Below are 230 nucleotides of genomic sequence, written 5' to 3'. Positions count from 1 at the left end.
GGGGGGGGAGTGTGCAGCCGCCGGGCCCCCACCCAGCTGCTGACAGGAGAGAGCAGCCCGGGCCTCGCACAGGGCTCCGGCATCGCTGTAGGCAGCAGCTGGGAGACCAGGAAAAGCAGGAGGAGAGGAAGACGCGGGTGCTGACAGGTGACAGGCGGGGGCCGGTGAGCCTCTGCCGTCTCCTGAACGGCTTACCTCCAAAGGTAACGCCTGTACCTCCGAAGGCCCGG

This window comes from Pygoscelis adeliae, unplaced genomic scaffold (assembly GCF_000699105.1).
Source record: "Pygoscelis adeliae isolate BGI_AS28 unplaced genomic scaffold, ASM69910v1 Scaffold66, whole genome shotgun sequence".
Taxonomy (NCBI): domain Eukaryota; kingdom Metazoa; phylum Chordata; class Aves; order Sphenisciformes; family Spheniscidae; genus Pygoscelis; species Pygoscelis adeliae.
The sequence above is the reverse complement of the archived record's forward strand: the minus strand, read 5'-3'. Positions refer to the sequence as shown.